The sequence below is a fragment of the Cucumis melo genome, chromosome 10 (assembly GCF_025177605.1).
Source record: "Cucumis melo cultivar AY chromosome 10, USDA_Cmelo_AY_1.0, whole genome shotgun sequence".
Lineage (NCBI taxonomy): Eukaryota > Viridiplantae > Streptophyta > Magnoliopsida > Cucurbitales > Cucurbitaceae > Cucumis > Cucumis melo.
In genome coordinates, this window is record NC_066866.1 from 18,048,957 (window position 1) to 18,068,189 (window position 19,233).

The window sequence follows — 19,233 nt, forward strand, 5'->3', positions numbered from 1 at the left end:
TTTGACATGATTTAAACGATCATTTACCATAGTTAACATGATCGTTTAAATTTAAAGCCTTTTTCTCATCATTTAAAACAAACTATGCGATCGTGTTGGCATGATCTAAACGATCGTTTACCATAGATAACATGATTGTTTACCATTGTCAACATGCTCGTTTACGTTTGAAGTTTTTTTCCTATCGTTTAAAACGAACTATACAATTGTGTTAGTATTATCTAAACGATCATAACAATCGCTTAACATAGTTAACACAATCGTTTGATTTGAAGTTTTTAACAATCATTTACATTGGACTATATGATCGCTTACCATAATTAACACGATAATTATCCATGATCAACATGATCGTTTCGTGTGATTAACACGATCGTTTAGCATGGTTAACACGATCGTTTAAATTTGAAATCTTTTCTCCATCGTTAAAAATAACTACACGACCGTGTATCATGATCTAAATGATAGTAAATCATTTATTTAGACTGTAATGCACGATCATTTAGAAGTAGATTACTCGCATGTGTGTGGTCGATTAATCACGTGTTGAATAGGATATTTTTTGTATTTTCCATTATGGGTTTGTGGTCTTCTTCCATTTTCAGAAATGTTCTATATAGTGTAAATATTTTACCGGTTTGTTATATCTTTTAAGAAAAACTCTTTCCATATTTATACGTTCAATATTTCCTAATTTATATTTTCCCTTTTTTTATTAATTTTTCATATATGTTTAATATTTTTTAATTTGTTTTATTTTTTTTTCTTCTCTTAATTTTTCATATTTATATGCTTCTTTTAACTTTGAATTTTAAATTTTTAATATTTTAGATTAATGTATTATTTGATTTTAAAATTTCAGATTTAATTTTAAAATAAGGATTTTTTAAAACTAGAACAAAGCACGAAAATATTTACACCATATATAAACAACCTTGAAAAAGGGAAAAGCTCACAAGGCCACGATGCGAAATAACAAAAATACCCCTCGATTAATCAATCACCCAAACATGAAAAATAATTCTATACCCAGTCTAGACGATGTTGTACCAAGTACCAAGTCTAAACAATCTTGTACCATTGTACCAAGTCCAAACGATCTTGATCCGTTTAAACAATCTTGTACCAAATCTAAATGATTTTTATATCCTTGTAAACCAGTTTAAATGATCTTGTACCAAATTTGAACGATCTTTTACCAAATCTCCAGTAAAAAACTCAGTAATCTTCTTTCTTTTTCTTCCTCCTTAGGTTCTCTCCCAAAATGGATCTGGAAATTGGATGGAAAGAATGAGAAGTAAATTTTGGATGGTGGATCTAAAGCACTCGAATAAATGCAACAAAAGCCTTAAATTCTCTCTACCTTCTTAGGTTCCTTTATTTATTTATTTTCATTTCTTTTCTCAATTCTTTTTTCTTTGCTTTGATTTTCAAGTACATCTTTGCCATGCTAACCACTACAGAATAATCATCAACAATAAACTTACTACTCGTGTTTAAGTGAACCAAAATGAGTTGGAAGATTTTGGGTTTACATCTCAACCCATTTCAAAAATTCTTTTCTGACGTGGAAGGTTAAACAATTCTACAACCATAGAGCATACTCAGAAATTCAAGAAACTACAAACCCAAAGTTCTGATACCAATTGTTAAGATAAAACATCCTAAATCTACAGTAGGAATAAGTAGAAAAATAGTAGAGAAATTAAAGAAATCAATAAAAGCTGAAAACACAAGAATTTTCGTAAAACTCCTAAACTAGAGAAAAACCACGGACCAAAAAAATACCACTATTGTAATCCGACACTGCATTTTTCACTCCCCATCCCCAATTACAAAACAAACTCTCTTAAAAAAAATTGCTACTCACACCCCTTTTCACTCTCAAATTAGAAAATACAAAAGGAATTTAGTTTGAGTCAATGCACAAAAGCTTAAAGCGTATTAGATTGGAACATTTGTAAATAAAGGAGGTGGGCACCTTTTACAGGCTTGGAGCCACCCACCTTCCTAGAAAATAACCAATGTGAGATTTTCACATCCCACATCTTGCCAAATGATACAATGCACCTAACATATCTCCACACGTTAAAACCTACCAAAAAGCATACAATGCATTATCTGTCAACCAATGCATCCATCATCATTAGAGTTCACGAACTTCACAATAAAAGATTGACTAGTGTGATGTCACACCTTAAGATGGTAAAACTTGGTTCAGTAACAATGAAGGATGGACTAGTGCAATGTCATAACCTAATTTGGTAAACAATGATTTAGTAACAACAAAAGGATAGACTAGTGCAATGACACACCCTAAGTTGGTAAAGGCATGTTCATTAGAAATAAAGGATGGACTAGTGTGATGTCACACTCTAAGTTTGTAAAAGTTGGTTCAGTAACAATGAAAGATGAACTAGTGTAATGTCACACTCTATGTTGGTAAAAGTTGTTTAGTAAAAACAAATGACGAACAAATGTAATGTCAAACCCTATATTAATTGGTAAAAGTTGGTTTAGTATCAACAAATGATGAACTAATGTAATGTCACACCTTAAGTTGGTAAAAGTTGGTTTAGTAAAAACAAATGACAGACAAGTGTAATGTCAAACCCTACATTGGTAAAAGTTGGTTTAGTAACAACAAATGATGAACTAATGTAATGTCACACCTTATGTTGGTAAAAGTTGGTCTAGAACCAACAAAGGATGGACTAGTCTAACTAACTTTCTTTGCAATCACACAATAATCTCCTTCCCCTAATTTGGATACACAAAAGGAATTTGTATTCAAAGCAAAGAGAAACACTAGTGCTCCTTATGGATCAATGATAACTTATAGAAATACAAGTTATTGTTCTTATTTATTAAAAAAAAAGTGGGGAAATTAGTAGGAAACACATCAAATACAATTAGAAATTATGCATTGTGCTCGTTATGCGTTCACATGCTTTCAATGTGTTGATATTTGAAATTATGACCTTTTGGTGTTTTTCATTGCAATATTTGACTAAAGATGTGAACATTTAGGCCAAAGTTGTAACACCTAAAAATTTTTAAGGAAATTTTAAATTTAATTATATTAGTTTGATTTATTTATGTTGGAATCTTTTGGGTGTTATTTGAGATATTGTTGGAATGTGATGACTGAGATGGTTTGACTATTCTATGTAGTTTAGAAAGTATTGATGGTTTACACTGTTTATTGAATTGAGATGTTTTAACTGTTCTGTGTAATTTAGAAAGTATTTATGGTTTACACTGTTGACTGAACTGAGATGGTTTGAATGTTATGCGTAGTTAAAAATGTATTAATGGCTTATACTGTTGACTGAACTATGATATGCATTAGCGCGTTTATTTTGACTGGCTATGTGTAGAGAATGAGCTGATAGTTTTAATATTGCTTTGATGTGATTGTAATGGACTGTTTAGACTGGATTGGGAGAAACTGTTAACTTTAGCTATGGGGTAGTGTACCTTATAGCCACGGTGTCCTACGAGATCACCACATGTTGTGCATCATTCGAGATTACTAAACTGATATTGTGTATATCCTATGGAATCACTAAACTGTTGACGTGCATCTTACGGGATCACAAGACTATTATAATGCAAGGTACCTCCTAATAGGAAGTTAACGGTTTTACCCCTAACGAGACCGATAGTGAGTCTCTTACTGGGTATATTTTTATACTCACCCTTTTCATGTTTACTTTTTCAGGCAAAGGTAATTCAAGAGGTTAACCAACGAGGGAAAAGAAGAACTCGTGAACGCCATATGAGAATATTTAAAAATGCTTTCGTGTAACGGGTTTAGTGTTTTTAAGTTTTGACTATTGTAATAAGTTTCATGTTTAGAACGACTGTATGTTTCATTGTGTCTTAAAAACCCAATACTTTTATACTTTTATTTTGTTTGAAATAGGGCCTGAATTAAGCTTTTCCTTGATATTATTTTTGAAATAGATTTTGTTTTATAAAATCTTTCGTGTCTAAGCGATTTATTTTGGGTTGAACCTTAAAGCAATGATCTCAACTTAGTTTAAGAAGTTGGGTCATTACAAAAGTATATTTCTAAGAATTCTCAACACATACTTACATGGGATGCTACGATGCTAAAGAAGAAAACCTCTTAGAGCACAACAAGAAGTCTAAAAGGCGTCCAAATTACATATTTCTCACCATCGCCATGAAGAACTAAGCGCCGAGAATCAAATGCATTGCATAATTTCTAGATCATGGTTGAGACACACTAAGCACAAAAATAGTCACCGAAGGACACAGAACATGCTTAGTAGGCAGTTAGTGTCGGAAGCCTATAAATATCCTTAATGAAGAGCTAGAAGACACTTAAACACACATATGCACTTAGAAGTTAAAACTCTACTCAGATTCCCAGATAACTCCATTCTTCATTCTTCCCCATGTCTAGAAGCTTCTATAGAGAGTAACTACAAAGACTAAGAAATTGTGATATTTAGTTATCGTTTCATTGTGTTGTTTTCATTTACATTTCATTCCATGTAGCGATTGTACTTTATAACTTGATATTATAAGAATGTCATTTCATCAATTTGATCATTTCAAGTTTCATCCTATCCATGTCTTTCATCTTCCCTACCTATATAAGTGGCTAAATTCCCCGAGGGGTTAAGAAGTTAGATTTAATCTAGTAGAATAAGTAAGATATGTTCATTAGATTTAATCCAGTAGAATGAGTAAGATATGTTCATTTTGTTTAATCTATGTGACAATCTCATGTTTGAACGCATCAAAAGAGTAAATTAAGTAAAACTAGTTAACTGCTGGAAAGAGTAGGTGACTAAGACTATGTCAAATGAAGATAGAAGATAGCTTAGAAGTAAGCACGAACCTATCACATCTCGTTACATCATTTACATCTAGAAACATAGTATTTGTGGCATGTGGGTATCAGGAGGATACTTGCCTTAATTAGTAAATGAGTGCATGAGTAGTATCTTTGTCTATTAAAGGATTTGTGGAAACTTCTTAACCCTGCTGCATCATATATTTGTAATCAACAACACTTGCATAGCTTTAAGACATACACTATCAAGCCATCCACCACATACCACTTAGGTATATAGTTTAGTATAGTACATAACCAATTTCACATATTTAGTTGTCATTCATTTAACGAGAGTGTAAAAACAATTTTCCTTCTGGTCAACCCTAGAAACACAAGGAACCTACTGTAGTTTATACTTGGATTAGAATAAGAAAACTTATAGCACATAACCAATTTTAACACCTAACACATCCATTTCATCGCACCGCATCATAATTATACACTACAACAATCAACCCGACCAACTAATTTCCTTATGTACATCATGAATTTTATGTAGTATGTCAGATAGGGGTAAACGAGTAGGGTTGGATTGTAAGATTATTTTAGACTTACTGAAAAACTTAGGTTGGTTAGATTGACAACCAAAAGACTCAAATTGGATTTCGTACCCATTTTAATAAAAATTGTAAAAATTTAACCCCATAAAACATGTTAAATTTATCGAGGATGAAATAGACGAAATTGAATCTTCAAGCACTTGTTTGATATTTTTAAAGTTTAAGAACATAAAATTGAAAGTCTAAAACCTAGCAGAGACAAATATAGAATTAAGTTTCACAATTAACCTTCTAATTTAACTTATTGATTATGAATCCCATTGAAACATTGGAATGCCACTAGAACAAAGAAAAAAAATGAACATAAAAAGGAAATAAAACAACATTTTTGTTTAGAACAAATTCTTAGTCTATAAAAAAATGAAGAGGATATTTCTAGTACTTGCACATAGTATTTACTTCATATGTTTATATTAGAACTCTTTGTTTTATGAAATTCTATTTTAACGTTGCATGACAATACATAAATTACTAAAAGATGCGTACATGACAATGAATCGTTGAAAATAGTATCTCGTATAGAACTTTTTTTTTTCCAAAAATATCTAAATAATGTCGCTACTTGTATAGTCATTGAAATTCTATTTCAATGTTGCAGGACAATACATAAAATACTAAAAGATGCATACATGACAATGAATCGTTGAAAATAGTATCTAGTATAGAATTTTTTTAAAAAAAAAACATGTGAATAATGTCGTTACTTGCATAGTCATTAATTTCCATAAAAGTGATTGACACTCGATACTTAACCTCGTTACCCTTCCATTATATATGTGTATATATATTTTGGTTGGAAGCTTTTGTTAACCATAAATTATTCCTCTGTCTTCCATTGCTTTAGAAGAAAGACAATATAAAAAGAAAAGCAAAATTAATGGTGAAAAAAAGAAAAGAAGAAGAAAAAACCGTGAGCGGCAGGATTCGAACCTGCGCGGGCAAAGCCCACATGATTTCTAGTCATGCCCGATAACCACTCCGGCATGCCCACCTTTAATTTGAAAGAATCACATTAGTCAAAAGCTTTTGTTAACCATAAATTATTCCTCTTCCTTCTATTGCTTTAGAAGAAAGACAATATAAAAAGAAAAGCAAAAATTAATGGTGAAAAAAAGAAAAGAAGAAGAAAAAACCATGAGCGGCAGGATTCGAACCTGCGCGGGCAGAGCCCACATAATTTCTAGTCATGCCGATAACAACTCCAGCACGCCCACTGCCTTTAATTGCTTTAGAAGAAAAAAAAGCAAAAATTAATGGTGAAGAAAAGAAAAGAAGAAGAAAAAACCGTGAGCAACAGGATTCGAACATGCACGGGTAGAGCCCACATGATTTCTAGTCATGCTCGATAACCACTCTGGCACACCCACCTTTAATTTGAAAGAATCACATTAGTCAAAAACTTTTGTTAACCATAAATTATTCCTCTTCCTTCTATTGCTTTAGAAGAAAGACAATATAAAAAGAAAAGCAAAAATTAATGGTGAAAAAAAGAAAAGAAGAAGAAAAAATCGTGAGCGGCAGGATTCGAACCTGCGCGGGCAGAGCCCACATGATTTCTAGTCATGCCCGATAACCACTCCGGCACGCCCACCTTCAATTTGAAAGAATCACATTAGTCAAAAGCTTTTGTTAACCATAAATTATTCCTCTGCCTTTTATTGCTTTAGAAGAAAGACAATATAAAAAGAAAAGCAAAAATTAATGGTGAAAAAAAGAAAAGAGAAGAAGAAAGAAAAGCAAAAATTAATGGTGAAAAAAAGAAAAGAAAAGAAGAAGAAAGAAAAGCAAAAATTAATGGTGAAGGAAAGAAAAGAAGAAGAAAAAACCGTGAGCGGTTGGATTCAAACATGCACGGGCAGAGCCCACATGATTTCTAGTCATGCCCGATAACCACTCCGGCACGCCCACCTTTAATTTAAAAGAATCACATTAGTCAAAAGCTTTTGTTAACCATAAATTATTCCTCTTCCTTCTATTGCTTTAGAAGAAAGACAATATAAAAAGAAAAGCAAAAATTAATGGTGAAAAAAAAGAAAAGAAGAAGAAAAAACCGTGAGCGGCAGGATTCGAACCTGCGCGGGCAGAGCCCACATGATTTCTAGTCATGCCCGATAACCACTCCGGCACACCCACCTTTGTTTTCAAAGAATCACATTAGTCAAAACCTTTTGTTAACCATAAATTATTCCTCTGCCTTCTATTGCTTTAGAAGAAAGACAGTACAAAAAGAAAAGAAAAAATTAATGGTGAAAAAAAGAAAAGAAAAGAAGAAGAAAGAAAAGCAAAAATTAATGGTGAAAAAAAGAAAAGAAGAAGAAAAAACCGTGAGCGGCAGGATTCGAACCTGCGCGAGCAGAGCCCACATGATTTCTAGTCATGCCCGATAACCACTCCGGCACGCCCACCTTCAATTTGAAAGAATCACATTAGTCAAAAGCTTTTGTTAACCATAAATTATTCCTCTGCCTTTTATTGCTTTAGAAGAAAGACAATATAAAAAGAAAAGCAAAAATTAATGGTGAAAAAAAGAAAAGAGAAGAAGAAAGAAAAGCAAAAATTAATGGTGAAAAAAAGAAAAGAAAAGAAGAAGAAAGAAAAGCAAAAATTAATGGTGAAGAAAAGAAAAGAAGAAGAAAAAACCGTGAGCGGCAGAATTCAAACATGCACGGGCAGAGCCCACATGATTTCTAGTCATGCCCGATAACCACTCCGGCACGCCCACCTTTAATTTAAAAGAATCACATTAGTCAAAAGCTTTTGTTAACCATAAATTATTCCTCTTCCTTCTATTGCTTTAGAAGAAAGACAATATAAAAAGAAAAGCAAAAATTAATGGTGAAAAAAAGAAAAGAAGAAGAAAAAACCATGAGCGGCAGGATTCGAACCTGCGCGGGCAGAGCCCACATGATTTCTAGTCATGCCCGATAACCACTCCGACACACCCACCTTTGTTTTCAAAGAATCACATTAGTCAAAACCTTTTGTTAACCATAAATTATTCCTCTGCCTTCTATTGCTTTAGAAGAAAGACAGTACAAAAAGAAAAGAAAAAATTAATGGTGAAAAAAAGAAAAGAAAAGAAGAAGAAAGAAAAGCAAAAATTAATGGTGAAAAAAAGAAAAGAAGAGAAGAAGAAAGAAAAGCAAAAATTAATGGTGAAAAAAAGAAAAGAAGAAGAAAAAACCGTGAGCGGCAGGATTCGAACCTGCGCGGGCAGAGCCCACATGATTTCTAGTCATGCCCGATAACCACTCCGGCATGCCCACCTTCAATTTGAAAGAATCACATTAGTCAAAAGCTTTTGTTAACCATAAATTATTCCTCTGCCTTTTATTGCTTTAGAAGAAAGACAATATAAAAAGAAAAGCAAAAATTAATGGTGAAAAAAAGAAAAGAGAAGAAGAAAGAAAAACAAAAATTAATGGTGAAAAAAAGAAAAGAAAAGAAGAAGAAAGAAAAGCAAAAATTAATGGTGAGGAAAAGAAAAGAAGAAGAAAAAACGGTGAGCGGTAGGATTCGAACATGCACAGGTAGAGCCCACATGATTTCTAGTCATGCCCGATAACCACTCCGACACGCCCACCTTTAATTTGAAAGAATCACATTAGTCAAAAGCTTTTGTTAACCATAAATTATTCCTCTTCCTTCTATTGCTTTAGAAGAAAGACAATATAAAAAGAAAAGCAAAAATTAATGGTGAAAAAAAGAAAAGAAGAAGAAAAAACTGTGAGCGGCAGGATTCAAACCTGCGCGGGCAGAGCCCACATGATTTCTAGTCATGCCCGATAACCACTCCGGCACGCCCACCTTTGTTTTCAAAGAATCACATTAGTCAAAACCTTTTGTTAACCATAAATTATTCCTCTGCCTTCTATTGCTTTAGAAGAAAGACAGTACATTAATGGTGAAAAAAAGAAAAGAAAAGAAGAAGAAAGAAAAGCAAAAATTAATGGTGAAAAAAAGAAAAGAAGAAGAAAGAAAAGCAAAAATTAATGGTGAAAAAAAGAAAAGAAGAAGAAAAAACCGTGAGCGGCAGGGTTCGAAAATGCGCGAGCAAAGTCCACATGATTTCTAGTCATACCCAATAACCACTCCGGCACACCCACCTTTGTTTTCAAAGAATCACATTAGTCAAAACCTTTTGTTAACCATAAATTATTCCTCTGCCTTGTATTGCTTTAGAAGAAAGATAGTACAAAAAGAAAAGCAAAAATTTATATATAAAATCAAGTCCGTATTTTTATTAGGATTATTATATTTTTATAGAAAATCTGTAATTCTCTTTCCACGAAAAACTCTACTAACAATTCTCTACCTTAAATTTTCATTGTTCAGAACCAAAATAAAACAAAATATTTCATATTTCTACATATTGGAGGCGTACTTATGAGTTTAATTCTAAAGTATTTTTTTTATCTGGAATAATGAAAATATAATTATTTATACTTTTAGTAATTTTTTAGGATAATTTATATAAATGTAACAAAAACAAAAAAATATTTATAGCTCGTATAACAAAAAATAAAAGTCTATGAGGTTAAAATATTTTCATATTTTCTAGATTTACCCTTGAATATTGCGGACGATTTGTCACGTTTCTTTCTTCTTCTTCTTTGTGATTTATTCATCTTCGACTCTTCCTCTACATTTTTTCATCTCCTCTTCCAGATTTTCTTTCTTCTATTCTTAAACGATTTATTCTTATGTTTAAATCTCCTATTTCATATTCACCATTTTTGACAAGATTCTCTTAAGTTACTTCATGTTTCTCATATTCGAGAATATCAATATCGTTTAAATATCATTTTGACATGATCTAAACGATCGTTTACCATTGTCAACACGATCGTTTACCATGGTTTACACGAATGTTTGAATTTGGATCATTTTTTCATTGTTTAAAACGAACTACACGATTGTGTTGGCATGATCTAAATGATCGTTTACTATAGTTAACATAATTTCTAGATTGGTAATTTCACGATCTTGTAAATTACCAAATACATAAACGATCAACTATAAATGCTAAACGATAACAAAATACTTTAACGATTATCTTTTACGATCGCATAAATTATCTTTAACGATTATCTTATATGTGTGTTTGATCACGTTTGAAAATATAAATGATAATCATACACGAGTCTGTACATTATATAAACGATAATTATATATATAAACGATAAGGTAATAAATAGTAAAAGATGATGAAAAAGTTTAAGTATACATGATCATGTAGAGAAATTTCAACGATCGTTTAGATAAGTATAAACGAACATTTACAGAAACTCCAATAACTCGTAATTACAAAAATACCATCAAAATGAAGGGGCTATAAAAAGGTGAAGGAACTTGCTTAGATTTTTTCGTTCATCGTCTTCCTCGTCAATCGTTTATATCCCGGTAACTACTTCAACAGAACTATCGTGATCGACGATCTGGCTTGCATACAAAAAGGTTTGAATCTATATTCATTTCCATCTATCGCCATCATCTACATATATCTACCACAATCTATATCACATACAAAAAGGTCTGAGTCTATATTCATTTTGATTTATCTCCATCATCTACATATATCTACCATGATCTATATCACATACAAAAAGGTCTGAGTCTATATTCATTTTGATCTATCTCCATCATCCACATATATCTAGCACAATTTATATCGCATACAAAGAGGTCTTAATCTATATTCATTTCGATTCAATCTATATCTATCACGATCTATCAAACATACAAACACGTCTGTTTCTATACTGATTGTATATATTTCATTGAATATAATTTATATTAGTCTTTTTTTTACAAATAGATGGTGAGCAAGAATCAACAAGCATCGTGTAGCAAAACAATAAGGTGTAAAGCAAAGACAGAAGAAAGAAAAATAAAGAAAGAAAAAGGAATAAAGGTAACAAACTAGAATGTGAATATCTGTCTGTATAGCATTGTATATTTGTGTATCTTTTTCTTTATAGTGCTCTACATTTGTAAATTTGTTTAAACTTTTCCTTGTTGTTTGAAACATACTATTTATTATGTCATTCAATAGGTGAAACACTATCCAAATGACATTATTATAGAAGATGAACAAAAAAACCTTAGAATTACTGTATACTATAGTTTAGAAACATTAAATCAAATCAAGTCAAAAATAGACAAAAGAATTCTTTCTTGAGTTTTGACAAACAGTCCTCTTGGCTAGTTCCTTAACATTAAAATGACCAAAATATCAACACAATTCCTAAATTTTCTATTAAGAAAACAATGCCATTACAAAAAACCTAATGTCCTTGCTTTCAATTTCAATGGACATATAAGAGAATTTAGGCTGAAAGACTTGTGTTTTGTGACTAGACTAAAAGGTCACAAATTTCCTGAGTTAAATCTAGGAGAAAGAAAAGAAAATGGTCTGAAAAATGCACTTTTCCATCATGATGGCTTTATAACAAGAAGAGATATAGAAAGAACTTTCAAAGCGTTGTGCAGCGAGAAAGACTCATTGAAAGAAAAACTAGTTAATCTCTATATCTTAGAAACATATTTAATTCTCAAGTAGCAACACAACCACATAAATCTCCTACATCTAGACATATTGGATAATGAAGAAATCTTCAAAGGCTATCCATGGGGAAGGTTATCATACATCCTAACATATCAGTTCTTGAAAAAAGCATCCTACAGTGACAAAGATATTGTATACCTTCAAGGGTTTCCCCTAGCTTTAGTCTATTGGGCTTTTGAGAAAATACCAAGACTTTCCAATTTAGATGTTGGGTTTGGAAGAAAGCTTGCAACGTAAGGGTCACCAATTATAACATGGAAATGTTTGGAAACAAGTGACTGGAGGACTCTAAACATCGACATTTTTGAATCTGAGAATGTAAGTAAACTTAGAGCATGCTTTATATATATCTATCTAGATAGACAATGAAAGATTTTCTATCCATGTCTATCTTGAATAGATGATGATATAAATCTACCACTGTTTATCAATACCTTTGCTACTTTTTCACTAATAATCTAATATCATTTTATTTGTAGTTCTCTATGACACCTCTAGACTCATTAGAAGAAGAGTATCAAACAATTTTGAGATATTTCAAAAATATTGAGAAACAGGAAAGAAAAGAAAAGGCAAAGCAACAGGAAAAAAAAGAAAGAAATGGAAAAAAAAAACAACGAAACAAATAAAATCTTAAATGAAATAAGTGAAATCAGAAAAAAATCAAGAAAAAATAGAAACAGAACAAATATTATTAAGACAAGGAATAAAAGAAATAAAAAGCATGTTGACAATGGTTATGACAAACTTGAATGTTCCACTACCATTAACCAAACTTCAACAACAACAGAATGAGAAAGAAATTGCTTAAAAAAAAGTTGTGGAGAAAAATAGAGCACCTACTTGTAGCCTTGATCTTCTTGACGAAGATGAACAAGTTAATATAATGGTGAAGTATGCAACAACACATTACCCTACGGTTAGTGCCTTATTCATTATGTACTCCTTTGTTTTTGTTTAATGTTCCTCAATTTCCAAATAAAACACGATTATTTTGTTTCTTTTTCTTTATAGAAAACTGTCGTTTTAGAAACACAAAGTAGTTTGAAAACAATAGCAACTACAAATTTAGAAACACGAAAAACACAAATATTGCTGCAGGTTTAATTCTTTTCCAAACAATAAATATAACTCGTATAGACAGATATAATTTATCTGTCTGAATGTGTTTTCTTCATGATTTCTCTGAACATTCTTACTTTATGTGCTTGCATATAGATTAAGAAGACAAAAAGAACAACTAGTTTATTCATTTAGGAACACCAAAAACACATATATTGACACAGGTTTTAATTTGTTTAATATACAATAACTGGTTTCACAATCATTTAAATATATTAAACGATCGTTTAATATAACTAAACAATCATTTAAAATAACTAAACGATCGTTTATATATTTCACACGACTGTTCGTTTAGTTTGTAATTTTTTAATTTATATATTTTTTAATTCTTTGCTACTCAATTGGTTTCATGATCGTATATACATCTTTAAACGATCTTTATATTGCATGGCTGTCTACATTTTCTTGCACAATCATTTTGACAACACATTCTCTTTTTACATTCAGATAATTGAATTTAAAGATGGAAAAAAAGAAGAAGAAGTTGAAAATAGGAGCCAGGAAGAAAAAAAAAACGAAGCCAGATTCAATTGGGAAATATTGTAATCGCTGAAGAAAAAAAATAGAAAAATAAAGAGAAGAAAATGCAAAAGATACAACAAAAGGAAAATAAAAGTCGATTGAAGAAGATGACGTTGATAATAACGAAACTGAAACTGAAGAAGAAATTGACACTGATAGTAGTCAAGAACCACAAGAAGTTGAAACAAAAGGAAACAAGAGAGAAATTAAAGAAATGCAAAAGGAAAATAATGTTCGTCAGAAAAAAAAGAGACAAAAGTCTCAACACAAGAAGAAAGCAGTAAGAGAAACGAAAGAAGAATGTCAACTCAAGAATAAATTGATATTGCTCCATCATTCGACCTAGAAATTTCTCAATATTTTATAGATGATTTATAGTGTTTGTAAAGCTTCAAATCTTTAAATTTAACTTTCGAAAATTTCTCTATTTTATACTTGAGAAATTTGTATTCCATTTCACTCTTTATATCCTACACTATCTTGTAAAACATATAAAGGGATCAATTACATTTATTACCATGATCGTTTATATTCAACGATACCATTGTTTAATCGTATAAATACAGTCGCTTAAATAATATACTCCACGATCGTGTAAATTGTACAACATCATCGTTTAACAACATCTTATAAATAATATCATACACGATCGTTTAGTTGTACAACATCATCGTTTAACATTATATGTTTTTCCCATCGTTTAATAATGCGATCACTTACATTTTTTTACTTAATTACACGATCGTTTATATATATATTAAAGAGTAAGGAATGTGATTCAACATTTTAAAAAAATACGCGAATTTACAATATTTCCCCTTTGGTAAAAACAACTAATATATACGTACCGCCTTCTTCGTTTTCCATCATTTCGCAGTACACAAACGCATTGATCACTCAGCATTTTGTCTCAAAGATTTCCTATTTCATTTTTCTCTCAGTCCATTTTTCTCTTCAACGTCAAAAGGTATTTTGCTGAACTTTTCATACTATAACGTTATGCTTCGTCTTCTTTATATTTCAAACGTTTCCATTTCTGTCTTGAAAACTATCATTCTGTTCTTAAATTCTTATTCTCAAGCATTTAGGTTTTTGAATTCGTTTAAATTTCTATTTTAGAGATTGTTAAATGTTTCAATTTATCATTACTTGCTGATTAATTATATTACAAATGTTTTTCTTTTTGGATTAAACGATCTGTTACATCAAGTAAACGATAGTTTAATTTTAGGGTTTATGGTTTAGTGTTTTATAAACGATCGTGTACATAGCAAAAGTATATTATAATCATTATTTTTAGGATGGCTGTACTTAGCGACAAGTACTTCCATGCCACTGTCTCATGCCAAGTGCACAAGATTAGCAGTTTTATTGAGGATAAACTAACCAAGGAACAACTGCAGATGTTCGAAAAAACAATTTTTGGTCCATTGCTGAATGTCAATATGGTCTTCAACGGCCAATTGATCCATCATTTCTTGCTGAGGCAGATACCTAAAGAAGCCAACGTAGATGGAATTTGTTTTTCAGTTTTGAGGAAAAACCTCCGTTTCACCCAAAAGTAATTCAACATCATAACTGGATTGTGGCCAATAAATGTAACATTGGAGAAAGATTATGATAATAAGCGCCTACAAAGCCTTCTATTCGGATCAGAAAACAAGAAAATAATAACATGATTGGAAGTTGAGAAAATTTTCAAGAATTTTGAGTTTACAAATGATCATGATGCTGTGAAGGTCGCTTTGGCCGTCTTTATTGAAACTGTGATGGTCGGGAAGGATAAAAAAACACAGTTTGACATGGATATTTTGGGAAGAGTTGATGATGATGAAGTAATTAAGAACTTTGATTGGTCAACTTTCTTTTACACTCGTTTGCTCAACAGTTTAAAGACAAGTCTACAAGGAAAAAAAAGAAGCATATGAGTTAAAGAAGACAAAAAGCTACAAAGCAGTGGCATACTACAACATCAAAGGCTACGTGCTTGCTTTTCAGGTGATTTTTATTTGTTTATACATTTAAATTAAATACAAATTAAACATAAAATTTTAACATATTTGTTTAAATGTTTTAGGTGTGGGTTTATGAAGTACTCTCAACTGTAAGTGAACACCTGACCACAAAAAACAGTAAGGGATCAATCCCTAGGATATTGAGATGGAATTGTACACAAGCTTCATCTTACAAAATGCTACAGAAGAACATACTCAACAACAAAAATGTAAGTAAAACTTGTCAGCAGTCGTTTAATACAATTACACGATCATTTAATACGATTACACGATCGTTCAATACGATTACACGATCATTTAGCTTAATGCAATATTGTTTATATTGAATACCATATGTAGTATCATATTATTTTATAAACGATAGTTTATATTAACAATTCTTTTATTGTAACATTGCAGACTGTTGTTAAACCTAAACTGAAGTTATCACCTCAAGAGAAAGCTTTCATGGAGAGTCGAATTCGAGGGGATGATAACATGGAAATGGAGGATGATGAATCCATTCCAGATATTAACAACAGTGATACCAATACTCCTGATCATGCAATGAACAATCAATCATTGGAGCAATCAGACTCATCTCCACAACTGTCACCATGAAGGAAACAAAGTCAAACAGTTGCTGACCAGTCTGAAATGCATCAAATCACCAATAAGAAACGTTGCAAATCAAAGAAGTCCAATGAAAAAGAATAACAAAGTCATTCGAAATCCTACAAAAAATTGAAGAAGGAAATAAAAGAAATTCGTAAGGATTTATCCATACTGATTTCTATAATCTCTAGGATGAATGACACAATCAGAAAGCAGTCATTAGAGCTATCTGAAATAAACGAGGTGCGTACGCACATTATTCTACACCTTCGGTTCTAAAATTGGTATAAAAATAACTAAGTTTAGTACATAATCATATATTGCAAAAACTTAAGAATAATAGAGACATATACGTACCGCAGAGCTAGGGATCATGTGGTGGTCCCTGTTGTGCACGAGTTAGTTCTTCTATCATCTTTTTCATACTTTCCACTTGTGAAGCTAATGCTTGGTGATTTCTATCTTGTACTTCAATCCGTTCCAAAGCTTCATAAAGTTTAGCTTGTAATTCAATCTCTTTTTCTGTGGACTGCGAACAAGATGTCGACGAACTGCTTGCACTCGTCGTTCTGCGGGCCTTCGGCTTGGGTCTCCAACCAAGGCCTTTTGAGTAGCATGGTCGTCTACCCAACACCTGATCGCATATCTCATCCTCAGAGAGTGGCTGACTACCCTCTGGGGTAGGCTGGGATTGGAGTTTCAGCATTTGATCCTGCAACAAATTTAAAAACTATGTTAGGTAACGCGCAGAAATATATAATGAAAGTGGATAATTAATAAGTGCATAACTTACATGTGCATCCTCGGCGGCCTGCGACACGAATGTCCCAGCTCGAACGTGTGTTTCCCGGAACAATTCCACACGATCGACCGACTTCCCTCTTCTTTCAGCAAGCTCATACTGTTGTTGTAGAAACGACTTGGACCCGCTACTATGATTGTAAGGCTGCTTCTGTCTAGCAGCCTTGTTCGTCCGTGATTGCTCCTGCATTAAAACAATTATATTGTTTATTTCTTATACATATTAAAACTTGTTATCATAATTAATCATGACAAATACCTGGAATGCACGGCTGATATAATGGTCGCAGAGGAAGTGCCAATCCTCATCACGTCCAACCAATGCGTTTGGTGGGTTGGCATGAGCCTCCTCTGGGTCGCTGTACTTTTTGAAATGTCTATGACAGTCGACCCGGAACTCTTTAAAGGTCGTGAGCATCTGATGCTCAACAAACCTGTTCATTGCTTGATCATTGAAATCAAGCACAAACAATTGCTACACATTACAATTATAACACATTAGATTGGTTAAAGTTAGTTATGTTTCAAATGAAATCATATATAAATGTGTAGTTCATTTAATTACCTGGAGGTCGCCCTTGACGACCTCAATGTATTGTCTCCCAACGTCTGCCCACTTAAGACAGCGGAGGGGAGATATCTTTCACACGCACACACCTATCGCCTGGCTGAAGTGAACGGCGTGTGGAGAAATAGGCTTCTCCTCTCCAGGGGCGATCGTCATCGGAATGCGCCCATTTATTGCAACGTGGCGCTCTAACTCCAAGAGTCGAGATTGCGCACGTCTCCTAGGAGTCAGAGTCGTTTGTTGAGAAGAAGACCTTACTCAATAAATAGACAATAACATATAAAGTTAAAAACCCCTACATGAAATATTTGTAAGTTAAAATGAAGAAAATTCTTATACTCACCCGTATTGTCGCCCACAAATGACGATCCTCCCGCAATGTTATCTAAATTATCCTCAAACTAGAGGAACATATCGTTCGTCTCCATAAAATTTGATTGTCGATATGACATAATGACTATGGACATAGAAAACAAACATTCAATAACCAAATACGAACACATAGCTAGAATCAAAATATATAAACTAGATATAAATATGTGTGTACGTGGTTTAATTTGTCACTATAATTCCTCATCGCTTGCATGTGACAAGTGTTCATCCACATCGTCGATGAAGTCGTCAGTGACATGACGCACAACCGATCTTTCAACGATTGTGGGATCAACGTCATTTCTGCATAGAGTGTCATCCTCGATGTGGTCATCCACTTGGTGGCTTACAACAACTTCTAGTATATTAATATGGTCATTCTGAACATCCTCCACTTCTGGCACGTCCCAAATACGCTTATTTTGGATGACTTGCACAACTTTCCAATTGCTACCATTTTTTGGATCATCTACGTAAAAAACTTGATGTGCTTGAGTTGCAAGAATTACAGGTTCCTCCGCGTACCAAAAATGGGATGTGTTGAGAGATTTGTACCCTACTTCAATGTGTGTTCTTTGACTTTTGTTTATGTTCGTGTCATACCACCGACACTTAAATAGTCATACATTTCTTCCCAACGGATATTGTACGTGCAACACTTCGTCCAGAACACCGTAGAAATTATTGTCGCTAGTTCCACTTGCATCGCTTTCACCAATGATCATTATTCCACTATTTTTAGTAGTACGTCGGGAATCAAGTTCAATAGTGCGAAATCTTACACCACCTACGATGCATCCATTGTAACAACGAACGTTAAAGGATGGTCCCATCGCTAGTGAGAAGAAATCATCAGATAGGTTTGTAGACTGACGCAGTTCTAACACCTGTGCTCGAAACCATTCAGGGAATTCCCGTCCATGTATTTTATACAAATCCATAGAATTTTGAGCATGTCGACGTTGGAGCCTCAAATGTTTCCTAATAGGGATGAGTTTAATTTCTGTAAGAACAATATATAACAAATATTTAAAAATTACAAAGATGAGGAATATGCTTACTTGATACTCCGATATTTCGTCAGCATTATTCAGTATGTACCAATGGAAGAGTCGTTTCTCTTCCTCTGATATAGCACGAACACTTGATGCACCTAAGGGTCGTACTTTCTGCTTGAAAAATTTCAAAGTCACCAATTACCTCGCTCTCTACAATGGTATCATCATTTCGCTCAT

General features: G+C 32.7%; 1 long non-coding RNA gene and 7 other non-coding genes across 8 annotated transcripts; all 8 read right to left on the minus strand.

The window, feature by feature from the left end:
• Positions 1 to 6,080: 6,080 nt before the first annotated feature.
• On the minus strand, positions 6,081 to 7,107 carry LOC127151195 (uncharacterized). The gene is made up of 5 exons (XR_007823917.1): positions 6,964 to 7,107; positions 6,740 to 6,800; positions 6,588 to 6,659; positions 6,364 to 6,424; positions 6,081 to 6,271 (listed from the first exon to the last, which is right to left on the minus strand). It is a non-coding gene; the product is annotated as an uncharacterized LOC127151195 (long non-coding RNA).
• On the minus strand, positions 6,343 to 6,424 carry TRNAS-AGA (transfer RNA serine (anticodon AGA)). The gene has a single exon. It is a non-coding gene; the product is annotated as a tRNA-Ser (tRNA).
• Positions 6,943 to 7,024, minus strand: TRNAS-AGA (transfer RNA serine (anticodon AGA)). Its single transcript has one exon. It is a non-coding gene; the product is annotated as a tRNA-Ser (tRNA).
• Positions 7,108 to 7,484: 377 nt separating the features above from the next.
• Positions 7,485 to 7,566, minus strand: TRNAS-AGA (transfer RNA serine (anticodon AGA)). Its single transcript has one exon. It is a non-coding gene; the product is annotated as a tRNA-Ser (tRNA).
• A 190-nt stretch (positions 7,567 to 7,756) lies between these two features.
• On the minus strand, positions 7,757 to 7,838 carry TRNAS-AGA (transfer RNA serine (anticodon AGA)). The gene has a single exon. It is a non-coding gene; the product is annotated as a tRNA-Ser (tRNA).
• A 459-nt stretch (positions 7,839 to 8,297) lies between these two features.
• Positions 8,298 to 8,379, minus strand: TRNAS-AGA (transfer RNA serine (anticodon AGA)). Its single transcript has one exon. It is a non-coding gene; the product is annotated as a tRNA-Ser (tRNA).
• A 238-nt stretch (positions 8,380 to 8,617) lies between these two features.
• Positions 8,618 to 8,699, minus strand: TRNAS-AGA (transfer RNA serine (anticodon AGA)). The gene has a single exon. It is a non-coding gene; the product is annotated as a tRNA-Ser (tRNA).
• Positions 8,700 to 9,158: 459 nt separating this feature from the next.
• Positions 9,159 to 9,240, minus strand: TRNAS-AGA (transfer RNA serine (anticodon AGA)). Its single transcript has one exon. It is a non-coding gene; the product is annotated as a tRNA-Ser (tRNA).
• Positions 9,241 to 19,233: the final 9,993 nt, after the last annotated feature.